The 13410-nt window shown below is 36.3% G+C and overlaps 2 non-coding genes across 2 annotated transcripts; both read left to right on the forward strand.

The window, feature by feature from the left end:
* The first annotated feature begins 2634 nt into the window (after positions 1-2634).
* LOC121205938 (small nucleolar RNA R71) lies at positions 2635-2741 on the forward strand. Its single transcript, XR_005901012.1, has one exon. It is a non-coding gene; the product is annotated as a small nucleolar RNA R71 (small nucleolar RNA).
* An 8242-nt stretch (positions 2742-10983) lies between these two features.
* Positions 10984-11089, forward strand: LOC121205664 (small nucleolar RNA R71). The gene has a single exon (XR_005900740.1). It is a non-coding gene; the product is annotated as a small nucleolar RNA R71 (small nucleolar RNA).
* Positions 11090-13410: the final 2321 nt, after the last annotated feature.

Consider the following 13410-nt stretch of genomic DNA (forward strand, 5'->3'; position numbering starts at 1 on the left):
ATGGAGAAAGGACAAGAGGTGGGTGATGGGGGGAAGGGGGTGGCTTGTTTGGGGAAAAAGAAGATAAACTGAGAAAGAAATTTTAGGGTTTGGGCCACAAGACCGTGTGACGCGACTATATGGAGTATTTTCAGCCCGTATGCAATTAAAAATTAAACCCAGTCTTCATAGGCCTTAGGCACGCCCCTGTGTTCAGGCCTTTTTCTTCTTCCATGCTTATGTGAGATCCCGTAAGCTCGTGTGGCTTGGTTGTGTCTCTCAAATAGCTGTATAACCCTCTGGCTTGATTTAAAATTTATATAAATTAGCTCCAAGGTTCACACGACCTAGGATACGCTCGTGTGGACCAATTTAGGTTGTGTAACCTTAAAATTTTTGAAAAATTAAGTCCCAGGACTCACACGGCCAAGGACACGCCCGTGTGTCCAGGCCATGTAGGTCACATGGCCATTTCACCAGGTCAAGTAGCTTACTACCGATTGCTCCTTTATACACATGACGTGGGACACGCTCTTGTGTCCAAACCGTGTGGGTCAAAAACATATTTTTTTAAGATTTTAAATTAGTATTCAATGGAATTAAAAGAATTAGCAAAAGTTAAACATTCAGGTTGCCTCTCGAAAAATGCTTATTTGAAGTCTAAGCTCGACTTACCCTATGCACGCATGGTCACGGTGGTTCGCGGAGCCAAAGCTCTTCTTTCTCCTTATCAATTATATTATCAAAATAAGGTTTAAGTTGTGTACTATTTACCTTAAATGTGCCAAATTCAGAATGAGTTACCTCGACTGTACCGTATAGGGAGACGTTCAGTACTGTAAAAGGGTTTGATCTATTTGCATCAAGCTCCAAAGTGGCAATTCATGGATCCGTTTTGTCTAGCAATACCTTGTTTCTAACCTTAAATTGGTTCGTTCCATTCACAGGCTACTCATGGAGTCCTTTCAGCTCTTCATCATGCTTTTTCAGTTTCTCCTTAACATGTGTCTGCCATTCATCTAGTTCATCGATTTGTAAATTCGTTCATTTTTAATCATTCTGTTTCTGTCGTATTGACTGGAACATGGCTCCATTACGTTTTTTGAGGGGTTTCCTGTAAAGAAGGTTGAACCACATGGTCACTAGCATTAACAGAAGATTAAAATAATTTTAATCACTAGATGTTCTTATAATATCACAAGCTTGAAGAGTAATCAATTTGTCACTTACACGAAGTACTAACTCACCCGTACCAATATCAATTATAGTTCAAGCAGTTGCTAAAAAGGGTCGTCCTAAAATTAAAGGTACCTCACTATTATCATCTATGTTTAAAACAACAAAGTCAACAGGGAATATGAATTTATCTATTTTAACTAGCAAATCCTTAATAACATCCCTAGGATATCTAATGGTTCTATCCGCTAATTGAATACTCAACCTAGTTTGTTTGGGTTTCCCAAGACCTAGCTATTTAAACATTTTATATGGCATGACATTAATACTAGCCACTAAATTAGCCAAAGCATTATCAATATTCAAACTACCAATTAAACAAGGAATAGTAAAACTCCCTGGATCTTTCAGTTTGTTGGGTGGTTTATTTTGCAATATGGCCGAGCAAGCTGCATTTAACTCAACAGTTGATGAATCATCTAACTTGCATTTAACTCAACAGTTGATGAATCATATAACTTTCTTTTGTTTGCCAAATTTTTTTTAAAAATTTGACATAATTGGGCATTTGTGAAAGAGCTTCTACAAACAGTAAGTTAATATGTAATTTCTTTAAGAGTTTGAAAAATTTACCAAATACCTTAACCTTAACGTTATTAACCACAATTTCTTCCCTCGGTCCTTATTCAAATTCAACTAACCCTTCTTCATCTCGAATAGTAATTGCATGAAGTTGCTCTCTTGGGTTAGTTTCGGTATTGCTAGGCAAACTACCTTATGACCTTTCTGAGATTAATTTAGCAAGTTGACCTATTTGGTTCTCGAGCCCTTGAATTGATGCTTGTTGATTCTTCTATCCTACCCCGGTGTTTTAAAAATAGGTTTCTAACATCGATATAAACTTCATTAACATCTCTTTGAGGTTCGACTTTTTCTATTGCTGGCAAGGTTGTTGTTGGAAGCCCGGAGCGGGTTGTGCTATTTGATTTCCTTGACCACCCTAAGAGAAATTGGGATGGGTCCTCCAACCTGTATTATAGTGGTTACTATAAGGGTTATTTTGAAGCCTAGAAGTTATTTTGAAGCCTAGAATTATTACCCATATAATTGATTTGTTCGCTCTCTGTGCTAAGAGCAAAGGGTAAACATTCTGGGTTAGATATTCCTCTTCCATTCGTATCGCGTCGCATCGCCGAATGTACCTACGTAAAAACATATAAACTATCGATTTTCTTATTTAATTGTTCGACCTGATTTGATAACATGGTGACTACATCTAAGTTGAAAACACCGGCTACTTTCATTGGCTTTGTCCTTATAACTTGCTATTGATAATTATTCAGTGCCATCTCTTCTATAAACTTATAAGCCACTTTGGGTGTTTTTTTGTTAATTGCACCACCGGTTACTACATCGATCAACTGTCTAGTTAAGAGATTCAAACCGTTGTAGAAGGTTTGAACTTGTAGCCACAGAGGTAACCCATGGAGAGGGTACCATCTCAATAAGTCCTTATACATCTCCCATGCATCATATAACGTTTCTAAATCGATCTGCATGAAAGAAGAGATATCATTCCTCAACTTAGCTGTCTTAGCTGGTGAGAAGTACTTTAGAAGAACCTTTTCGGTCATTTGAGCCCATGTGGTGATGGAACGTCATGGTAAAGAGTTCAACCACTGCTTAGCTTTGTTCCTCAATGAGAAAGGGAATAACCGTAAATGAATGGCGTCGCCAGTGACGCCATTAATCTTAAAAGTATTGCAGATTTCCAGGAAATTAGCCAAATGAGTATTTGGATCTTCGTCTTGTAAACCATCAAACTGAACAAACTTTGTACCATCTGAATAGTGTTCGGCTTTAGTTTGAAATTATTTGCAGCAATGGTGGCTCTCACGATACTCGATTCAGCTCAAGTTAGAGTGGGCTTGGCATAATGTACATAGTACGAGGAACAGGATCTAGATTTGCAACAACTACAGAAGGTAGCTGATTATTCTAGTTATCACCCATCTTTTCACTAATAATAATTTCTTCTTGTTCGTCTACTATACTCTCTCGACTCTACCTTGCTTCTCTACGATTTTTACGAGTTGTACTTTCAATTTCACTATCACATAAAAATAGTCCCGACTGGTTTCTTCTAGTCATAAACTAAAGGAATCTGCCAGAAGCAAATAAAAGAAAAATTAGAATGTAACAATTAAATTTTAAAACAAGAATTTAATAAAAATGGCTAAATTAATAAAAATAAAGTATTCCTAATATTTTAGTCACCGGCAACGACACCAAAAACTTGACGATCACTATACTAACTATAAATACGACAAAGAGAAATGCACCTATCAAACAATAGTATAGCTATGGTGAGTAGGGAATAACGTATCCATAAGGACTAAAAGTACTAGTAATCACTATTTTCTTATTATCTAGCTGACAAATTGGGGTGATGTGTTTTAATCTAAAATTACTAAATTAATTTATCTAAGAACGCAACAGAGGATGAATCGAGGAAATAATCGAATATTAACTAATGAGATAGACAATACCCAAGAAAGAATCCACCTAAACTTCACCTTTTATTATGAATCTAAATTAAACGATTTATTCACTTGTGTCTTGATCCGTAGAAACCCCTAAATTATGTAATACCTCGTTCGAGAGTAAGAGCAACTAACTCTAGGTTGATTAATTGAAATCTCTTTCTAATTTAAACCCCTACCGTCGCATTAACTCGATCTATGGATTCCCCTATTAGATTTGACTCTAATCCGGTAGACTTATTTCATCCTATTTCTAGGATTACAAGCAACTCCGCTCAATTATGCTAGATTTACTCTTAAACAGGGACTTTTGCTCCACTGGAATAAGGACATTAAACATGAATCAATATCCCGAAAATATTAAAACCAGAAATAAGCATACATAATTAAGAATAAGAATCAATTATTTATCGCGTAAAAATAGAAATTAAATAAGAAGATTCATCATAGGTTTTATTTTCCCTAGGTATCTAGGGAATTTAGTTCATAATCCTGAATAGAAACATCTCAAAGTCAGAATAACCACAAGACATAAGAAAACTCAATAAAACCTCGAAACAAATTAAAAGGACATATTCGGTCTTGATGGAGATCCGCTTCCGAGTTTAATCCATGGTGTTCTTCGAGTATTTTCTTTGATTTTCTCTGATTTCCCCCTTATGTCTTCTCCTAATGGGTATTTATAGACTTTAGAATGCTCAAAAACCCTAAATTTTGGGTTTTTCTACGTATTTGAAAAGTAGGGTGAGAAATTGACACGGGCTGGCACATGGCCGTGTGGCTCTTGAAAACAGCTCTATTTATCCGATTTTGGCTCTTTTTTGCTTCTTTCGTTCCTAAATACTATACTAAAGGATTCAGAGCATCAAACTCACTAATTTGCATAATTAATCATCCAAAAACACATTAATAATGAGATTAAAATATGTTACTTTTATAGCTTATCAGTCGTAGTGGAGATCAATGATCTGTTTAATAATCCGCCTTTGCATGAACATATAGATCTTTAGTATCAAAGGATAAAAGCACTCATCTAGGCTATGAATAGCCAAGAAGAACTGCCATTCCATATTGACCCTATTTTAGTCAATGACCTTTAATCCTTCATCAGAAGATAGTCTTGAATGTTGGAAAAAATTCAGTTTGAAAATGGTATTATTGTAGAGCGGAAAATGAAAATTTTGAAAACTGTTTCAATTTGTGATTTTATAGTAATAAACTTTTTTCGAAAATTGCACATATGTTTGAGCTAAATGGATCCCAAACATTATTAACTTTCAACCGAACAACCTTTTTCGCTATTGTCATACCACAAACCGTTTCGAGTGCTGTTTCGAACATTTTTGAATCAAACACAGAGCCAAAAGTTATTTTCTTTACATTTAGTAGAAAATGATCGTGTGATTTGTAACAAGTAATAAATATTTATAATGAAGATCAAACCTAGACTAACTATTATCACGACGAAAAGTCAAGCGCACTTATCAAACAATAGTATAGTAATGGCAAGACCGGGATATCGTACCCAAGGGAACCAAAAGTACTAGTAATAACTATCTTTTTATTATTTAACCTAGAAATAAAGAGGGGTTGTTTACTAAACTAATTAACTAAACTAATTAACTAATTAAACTAAAGCACAAAGAAAATTTGGAAAAAGACTTGAAGAAAAGTAATTGATAAAGACGACACCCAATAAGGAATCCACCTAGATTTCACTTGCTATCTGACTCTGAACCAGATGATTTATTCGCTTGACTTGATCCGTGAGACTCCCTAACCTATATTATTATCTCTTTCGAGACTAATAACGTCTAACCCTCAGTTGAATTAATCGAAATCTCTTTCTTAATTAAAAACCCTAGGAAAGTAGTAAATCAATCTATGGACTCCTATATTAGGTTTCACCCTAATTTAGCAAAATCTCGTAACCCTATTTCTAGGCGTTTGATCAACTCTGCTTAATTATGTCAAATTTACTCTTAGACAGGGACTTTTGCTCCTCTGCATAAGCACATCAAATCATGAATTAATACCCGAAATATTAACTCAAGCATTAAAAACACATAATTAAGAACAAATCAAGTATTTATCATACAGTTCAGATAATAATAACAAGATCCATCATAGGTTTCAACCCCTTTAGGTATCTAAGGGGTTTAGTTCATAATAAAATAAGAGTACATCTCAAAAGTATGAAAATAACAAAACATAAAGAAAACTCTAAAACCCCTGAAGGAATTCTGAGAGAGATCTTCAGTCTTGGAGTAACTCCGGCTTTTGGGATGGATCGTCTAGCTTTCCTTCAAGTAATTCCAAGCGTGTGGTTCTATGCTCTAGAAAAGCTTTGGAGAGGGGCCCCTTTCTAAGTCATACTTAGGGTGTTTATATAGGCTTTAGATTGGCTTTCTTTCTCCCTAAGTATCCTTTTCCGTGTAAAATACAACTCTTTAAAAAAGGGACATGCCCATGTGCCACGGCCGTGTGACATGATTGCCAGGCCGTGTTCGATCCGTTAAATTGTAGATGGCCGTGTGGGTCAATGGCCAGGCCGTGTGAATTGTGAAAGCCTTGGTTAACACCCTCGAAAGACATGGGCGTGTGAGCTACCCGTGTGGCAAGGTTTAGGCCGTGTCATCTTCTCAATTTGGTCCGTTTTGTCCCCTTTTGGCTCGTTTTTGGCTCCTTTTGACTCTTGGTGCTCTCTTGAGTACAAAACATAAAGCAACCGGATTAAGAGCACCAAAATCCACAAATCTACTGATAAACATCCACAAATACGCTAGGTATTTGGGGTAAAAATATGTATAATTTGGCATTTATCAAATACCCTCACACTTAAGCATTTGCTTGTCCTCAAGCAAAACTCTCATTTACTGCTAGAATTCATTCCTTTCAATCGCATAATCATTACTGATAATGTTACAAGTTATTCCACAGAAAATCATACAGTGAGAATTCAACTATAGAGGCATTAAAAGCCGCAAACAAATAATAAAATCATAAGTAATCTCCTTCCTCTAAGTAATTAACTTTAGTCCTAAATATACAAGAGATGACATCCTCACTAAAGATTCACTCAAATCACTCAAACTGTTTAAGGTTGAAGATTAAGTACTCGATTGTCTAACATGAGAAGTTATTACTATAGGCTTGCATGAAAATCAAATCTCCACCACTTGTAAATGATATGATACACAAATCAAAAGGTCTTTGCATGGTTGTAATGGGGTTTAGGTTACGGGTATAGATACAAGCTGAAAAAATAAGGTTAGAATCGAGATAATTTCAATATATTACCCCCTATTACTTAATTACTGAATCACAAATAAATATCTAGAACTATATTACATGAGTTCATGACAACTTTAGCTTGCTGAGAATTACAATAATAATATTGAGTTATTTTTTTTAAGAACAAATCAAGTCGATACAATATAGAAATCATACTTTATGATTCAGTAACAAAAAATGGTGAACATAGTGAGGTAACAATATTAAATTTAATCTCGATAAAAAAAGGTAAATTAAGTAAAAGGATTTCAACAATAATGGGTAAATGGGTTAATGATGAAGGTTAATCAATAAAAAAGGTTAGTAGGCTCAAAGGGGGTTCACTAAGGGTTTAATTATGTGGGAAGGCTTTTAATGGAGTAAGTGGGTTAAATCCTAAGTGCCTTTATCATCTCAATATATCAAATCATACGTGTGATCTCGACATGTATAATCGAAGCAAGTTCTAGAATAACAGTTCAATGTTGACACACTCAAACCACAAAATAAGTGAGCAAGAAAGAAAGCTATATGCTCAAAAGGCTCAAAAATCTCACCAAAAATTTGGGTTTTTGATGCCATTCCTGTACACTTAAGATTTTAATATAATACCTCAATTTAGGAAAATAATCTAAAAATTTTCGTTCTCAAAATATCAATTTATCATGCTCGATTCTCTAATGTCCTATAATTAAATAATCATGTATGATTCCCATGGTCTAATTCATGACATATCAACAATCATTATAGATTAATCAGAATTTATTTGATCAATATTATGAGAAAATCACTTAAGCACAAGATCAAATTCAGGGATTTGAGAATAATGTAAAAAGTTAGGCATCATGTTCATGTTCACCCCCCCATACTTAAGATGTACATTGCCCTCAATGTACAAAGATAGATTATTCAAAATAAAGAAAATCATAAGAGCAAAAGAGGTGAAACTCTCTATTAGATGGACGCGGAGCTTGATCCTGAGGCTGGGGTGTTTGGGGAAAGTGGTAGCTGCCAATGTTCTTAGCTAAATGAAGAAATTGGGTCGTTGAACATGGCACTCGTTGGGTATTGTTCCCTATTTTTTTCCTTATTCCATAAAATATTCCTAGCAGCTTTGCTTGGAAGTCTGTAGAATCATAAAGAGCTTATTAAGAGTTGGTGTGAAAGAGAGAGTAGTGAGATTACTTGATAGAAATACCAGAAAAATGAAGAAAGAAAAATTTACAAATATAGATATGTCTTTCAAAAGAAAATAATAAAATTGAAATGAAAATAAAAATAAAAATAAACATAAAAATAAAAATAAAAAGATAAAAAAATCTAGGGAAGTGGATTTTAGGGTGGTTTGAGGGTTGGGGAAGTGAGAATCTGGGGAATGGTGGCCGAAATAGAGATTAGGGAGTAGAGAAGGGAATATTTCGGCTAAGGTTTTGAAAAGAAGAAGAAAATGAACAGTGTTTTGCTTATATAAGTGAGGTGCACATGGCCTAGGGCCACGCCCTTGCCTTGTACGCTGGAAGTGAGCCTGTGTTTTTCGAATTTTGTAATTTAGGTCATGCCCGGCTACTATCTCACGCTCGTGTGGCTGGGGCGTGTATGGCACACAGCCGTATCACACGGCCATGCCTAGCCTTGTTCGCTTCTCTCACACCCATGTATTGGGGTACCACACCCGTGTATTGTTGTCTAGGGCTTAACGACACGGGCATGTCGCATGCCCATGTCGAAGAAACAGAATCGAGCCTTGCCCCTGGCACACTCGTGTTTTTCCATTCCCAGTCGTATCCCATGTTTTGGGGAAATCATGTCCTGCTTCCACACGTCCGTATCACACGGCCCTATCTCTTCCCCTGTTTGGCCACGGCTTTAGGCACACCGGTGTGCCTGGCCGTGTGTGCTGAAAAATTTTGCAATTTAAAGATAAAGTTAATGATTCAAAGTTTTAGAGGTTAAAAATAAAGAAATCAAAATATGTTAGTGCTCAGGTTGCCTCCCAAGAAGCGCTTATTTATAGTCTAAGCTCGACTTACCTCTCTAGTGAATGGTCAGGGTGGTTCGAGGAGTTTATACTCCTCATTCCTGCTATTAATCTCATACAAATAGGGTTTTAATCGGGTGTTGTTTACCTTAATAGTGCCGAACTTGGGGTGACTCACCTCCACTGTACCGAATAGAAAAATACTAAGTACCATAAGAGGGATTTCCTCATTCAGTGTGGTAGTGACAATGTGAGGATCTGCGGCTTCTAGTAAGACTTTATCGCCAACCTTAAGTTAATTAGGAGAGGTATCGGGCTTGTTTTGGCAAAGTTTCGATTCATCATGTGTTCTCGGTTTGTGTTCTCGCTATTCGTCTAGCTCCTCTATCCGTAGCCTTCGTTCTTCATGAATGTATCCTCTATCATTTCTGGAACATGGCTCGTGAATTTCTTTGAAGCTTACTTTCTGCAAAGTCATATTGTCAGTTTTAGTAGATTGGTGTGGACTATTACCTTCAATGTTCGATGTAATGCCAGAATTACGAGCTTGAAGGGTGATTGTTTCGTCTCCCACACGAAGTGTAAGCTCATCTGTGCCAACATCAATAATTGATTTAGCAACTGCTAAAAAGGGCTTTTCTAAAATCAAAGGGGTGTTATTATCCTCCTCTATGTCTAGAACAACAAAATCAACGGGGAATATGAACTTATCTACTTTTACGAGTACAACTTCAATAATACCCCTAGGAAAACTTATAGTTTTATCTGCCAATTGAATGCTCATCCTAGTTTGTTTAGATTTCCCAAGACCTAGTAGCTTAAACATTTTGTAAGGCATTACGTTAATACTAGCCCCTAAATCAGCTAATGCATGACTTATATCTAAACCACCAATTAAGCAAGGAATTGTAAAACCCCCTAGATCTTTCAATTTATGAGGTAGCTTATTCTATAGAATAGCTGAGCAGACTTTATTTAGCTCCACATGCGACGCTTCGTCCAACTTCCGCTTATTTACTAAAAGCTCTTTTAAAAATTTCATTGCATTTGGCATCTGCGACAAAGCTTCAATAAATGGTAAGTTAATATGTAATTTTTTCAAAAGTTTAAGAAATTTACTGAATTATTCGTCTGAGCGGTCTTTCCTTGTCGCGTTAGGGTATGGCACACGAGGTTTATATTCGACAGTCATTGGTTTGTTTGTATTTTGATCTACCTCATCTCTCCCTTTGTTTACCACTGTTTCTTACCTCAGTTCTGGTTCAGGCTCAACGATTCCTTCGTCATTTTGGATATTAATTGTGTTGAGCTGTTCCCTTGGGTTGGGTTTAGTGTTACTTGGCAAGCTACCTTGTGGTCGTTCGGTGATTAGTTTAGAAAGCTGGCATATCTGAGTCTCGAGTCCTTGAATCGATGCTTGTTGATTTTTAAGTGTTGTCTAGGTATTTTGGAAACGGGTTTCTGAAACTGATATGAATTTTGAGAGCATCTTCTTAAGGTTTGGTTTCTTCTCTTGTTGATAAGGTGGATGTTGACAACCTTGAGGATTTTGTGGCTTTTGATTCCCTTGACCACCCAGGAAAAATTTGGGTGGTTCTTCCAACCTGCATTATAAGTATTACTGTATGGGTTATTTTGAGATCTAAAGTTATTGTTACCCATATAGTTGACTTGTTTATCTTCGGTTGTGGGATTGAAGGGTTGATATTCTGTATGCACACCTCCTCTACTTGCGTCAAACCTCATTACTAGATGTACCTGCTTAGAACCAAGTAAACCATCAATCTTTTTATTAAGAAGTTCTACCTGATTTGACAGCATAGTAACTGAGTTGACGTTATAAACGTCGGCTGTTTTTGTTGGCTTTGTCCTCATAACTTGCCACTATAGTTATTCAGTGACATCTCCTCTATAAACTCATATACATCTTCCGGTGTTTTATTGTTGATGGTTCCGCCAGCAGCTGCGTCAACCATTTGCCGAGCCGAGGGATTCAGACCATTGTGGAATGTTTGCACTTGAAGCCAAAGCGGTAACCCATGGTGAGGGCACCTTCTTAGTAAGTCCTTGTATCTCTCCCATGCATCGTAAAGTGTTTCTAAATCCATCTGTACAAAAGAAGAGATATTATTGTGTAATTTAGCCGTTTTAGACGGAGAAAAGTATTTTAGTCAAAATTTTTCAATCATTTGTTCCCAAGTAGTAATTGACCCTCGTGGTAACGAGTTCAAACACTGTTTAGCTTTGTTCCTCAATGAAAAGGCAAACAACTGAAGACGAATGACATTCGTCAGAAACGCCATTGATTTTAAATGTATCGTAAAATCCCAGAAAGTTTGCTAAGTGAGCGTTGGGATCTTCATCTTACAAACCATCAAACTAAACAAACTGTTGTATCATTTGAATTGTATTAGGTTTCAGTTCAAAAGTATTTGCAGCTACAACCGGTCTAACTATGCTAGACTCAGTTCCTATTAAAGAAGGTTTAGCATAATCATACATAGTATGTGGAGCAGGATTTTGATTAGCCGCAATTGCAGGAGGTAGCTGATTGTTTTGGTTTTCAGCCATCTCTTCGGTTGGGGGTTGAGTATCGTCTTCTTACTCGTTCTCCTTGTATCTTAAGCTGCGCCTTATTTCTCTTTGGTTTCTACGAATTGTGCGATCGATTTCTTCGTCAAAAAGTAAGGGTCCCGACGTGTTCTTTTAGTCATAAACTTTATAAACCTGCCAAGAGAAAGAAAAAGTAAATTAATAAACAATGAAATTAAATTGCAAGAAAAATAAATGGTTAAAGTAATAAAAATTTAGCGTTCCTAATATTCTAGTTCTCCGGCAACAGCGCCAAAAACTTGATCGAGTGATTCATAACAAGTAATAAATATTTATAATGAAGATCAAACCTAGACTAACTATTATCATGACGAAAAGGCAAACGCACCTATCGAACAATAGTATAGTAATGGCAAGACTGAGATATCGTACCCAAGGGAACCAAAAGTACTAGTAATAACTATCTTTTTATTATTTAATTTAGAAATAAAGAGGGGTTGTTTATTAAACTAATTAACTAAACTAATTAACTAATTAAACTAAAGCACAGAGAAAATTTGGAAAAAGACTTGAAGAAAAGTAATTGATAAAGACGACACCCAATGAGGAATCCACCTAGATTTCACTTGTTATCTGACTCTGAACCAGATGATTTATTCACTTGACTTGATCCGTGAGACTCCCTAACCTATATTATTATCTCTTTCGAGACTAATAACGTCTAACCCTCAGTTGAATTAATCAAAATCTCTTTCTTAATTAAAACCCTAGGGAAGCAGTAAATCGATCTATGGACTCCCATATTAGGTTTCACCCTAATTCGGCAAAATCTCATAACCCTATTTCTAGGCATTTGATCAACTCCGCTTAATTATGCCAAATCTACTCTTAGACAGGGACTTTTGCTCCTCTGCATAAGCACATCAAATCATGAATTAATACCCGGAATATTAACTCAAGCATTAAAAACACATAATTAAGAACAAATCAAGTATTTATTATACAGTTCAGATAATAATAACAAGATCCATCATAGGTTTCAACCCCTTTAGGTATCTAAGGGGTTTAGTTCATAATAAAATAAGAGTACATCTCAAAAGTATGAAAATAACAAAACATAAAGAAAACTCTAAAACTCTTGAAGGAATTCTGAGAGAGATATTCAGTCTTGGAGTAACTCCGGCTTTTGGGATGGATCGTCTGGCTTTCCTTCAAGTAATTACCGGCGTGTGGTTTTGTGCTCCAGAAAAGTTCTGGAGAGGGGCTCCTTTCTAAGTCATACTTAGGGTGTTTATATAGGCTTTGGATTGGATTTCTTCCTTCTTAAGTATCATTTTCCGTGTAAAATACAACTTTTTGAAAAAGGGACACACCTGTGTGCCACGGCCGTGTGACGTGATTGCCAGGCCGTGTTCGACCCGTTAAATTGCAGACAGCCGTGTGGGTCAATGGCTAGGCCATGTGAATCGTGAAAGCCTTGGTCGACACCCTCAAAAGACATGGGCGTGTGAGCTGCCCGTGTGGCAAGGTTTAGGCTGTGTCATCTTCTCGATTTGGTCCGTTTTGTCCCTTTTTGGCTCATTTTTGGCTCCTTTTGACTCTTGGTGCTCTCCTGAGTACAAAACATGAAATAACCAGATTAAGAGCACCAAAATCCACAAATCTAGTAATAAACATCCATAAATACGCTAGGTATTTGGGGTAAAAATATGTATAATTTGGCGTTTATCAGGAAACTAAAATTTTCTATCTAATAAAAATCGGTAGAATTTCAATTCCCAAAAAATAGAATTTATGTAACGACTAGATAGTCAGGGGTGTCGGAAAGTACATTCCCAGGACTCCGTTCATGAAAATCAGAATAAATATTTACGAAGCTAGTTGTGTTGTTAATTAGGTTTCGGTTAA

Source organism: Gossypium hirsutum, chromosome A08, assembly GCF_007990345.1.
Source record: "Gossypium hirsutum isolate 1008001.06 chromosome A08, Gossypium_hirsutum_v2.1, whole genome shotgun sequence".
In the NCBI taxonomy this organism is placed as follows: Eukaryota; Viridiplantae; Streptophyta; class Magnoliopsida; order Malvales; family Malvaceae; genus Gossypium; species Gossypium hirsutum.